This window comes from Apodemus sylvaticus, chromosome 8 (assembly GCF_947179515.1).
Source record: "Apodemus sylvaticus chromosome 8, mApoSyl1.1, whole genome shotgun sequence".
Lineage (NCBI taxonomy): Eukaryota > Metazoa > Chordata > Mammalia > Rodentia > Muridae > Apodemus > Apodemus sylvaticus.
Genome location: NC_067479.1, coordinates 17,059,372 through 17,060,819, shown reverse-complemented (window position 1 = coordinate 17,060,819; position 1,448 = coordinate 17,059,372). Strand labels below are relative to the sequence as shown.

The following is a 1,448-nucleotide window of genomic DNA, read 5'->3' as shown; positions in this document are numbered from 1 at the left end:
TGTTTCCCCAACACCAGAATTCAGATTCGTGACTTTCTCTTAAATATTACTTTATTTATACCAAATGCCTTCATTTTTGAAGCTCTTCCCTTAACTGTTCGTTCCGTGTTTGTTTTGGTCAGCTTCCAATTTATACACTTCACTTCATTTACTCCAATTCTTTCTTTCATGTAAAAGTAATTTATTTTATTTGAACCACAGTTGTGTGCATTATCTATCTGTTCACATTTCTATAGTTTTGAACTGATATCATAACCCAAAATCTAGTGACTTAGAACAACAAATATTATCTATTTTTTTTTGAGCTTTTAGCAACTTTATTTTCTTTCTATCTTTTTTCCCTTTGCTCAGCTGTCTGCAGAGCAGCTCAGGACCACTCAGTGGTTGCTCCGACCCACTCGGTGGCCGGCACTGTGGGAGCTGCGGGCTACACATTCCAGTCTTCCGTGTGGAGCCGCTGGATGGGCACAGAGGGCACCTGCACACACTCAGACCAGTTGGCCACCTCAGACTGGGCAGCAGTGACCTCAGGAGCTGGTGCCGTCTATTCTCCCTGGAATTCCTCCATGGTCACAGCCTTCTTGGAAGCAGCCTGCTCCTCCTTCTCAATCTCTTTTGGGTCTCGGTAGAAGTAAAAGATCAGGCTTAACCTTCCATGGGTGCTCACGGGAGATAGTACCTCGCATGCACATGCGCGGTACTTCCCGGGCCAGCATCTACCACTTCAGACCCACTGAGCGAGCTCCCTGGTTGTTGTATGGGATGGCAATATCCACATAGCACAGGGGAGAATCTACAGAGCAATGGTGGGCAGCATAAGAGGCGTTTGTGAGCCACTGGTGGTCAGCCCTCAGATCTGTCACCAATAGAAGCCATGGCTCCCTGAAGGCTGCTTGGATCTGGTTAGTGAAGGTCCCAGGTGTGAAGCGGCCAGCAATTGGAGTGGCTCCTGTGTCAGCAGCAAACTTCTACAGAGCTTGCCGGCCAGTGTTCCTGGAGGAGATGACGATGACATCAGCAGGGTTCTCAATGGCAACAAGAGCTCGAGCTGCCAGCAACAGCTTCTCCCGGGTCCTCTTCAGGTTTATGATGTAGATACCGTCACTTTTCCTTTTGTAGATGCACTGCTCCATTTGAAAGTTGAAGTTGGTGCCACCTAAGAGGATTCCTGCAGCAAGGAATTTGAGGACATCCTCCTCCTTCATCTGCAGGACCTGGAGGGGTCTGGACATTGTGTAAGTTTACCTTTATGTTACGATGGGAATCAAGAATAACGCCATATGGACCCAGGTAGCGAGGAAGAGCTATCTAAATATTTTATGCTTGATATTTTTTTTTCTCAAATACTTTTATAGTAAAATGAGTTACTGGGAAGAATCCTTACTCAAAACTGTACTATACAATGCTAAGACGACTATGAATCCTAAATATTGGTATCTTTGCATCTA

The 1,448-nt window shown here is 45.7% G+C and overlaps 1 pseudogene; it reads right to left on the bottom strand.

The window, feature by feature from the left end:
* Positions 1 to 367: 367 nt before the first annotated feature.
* On the bottom strand, positions 368 to 1,232 carry LOC127691023 (40S ribosomal protein SA-like; annotated as a pseudogene).
* Between the last annotated feature and the right edge of the window lie 216 nt (positions 1,233 to 1,448).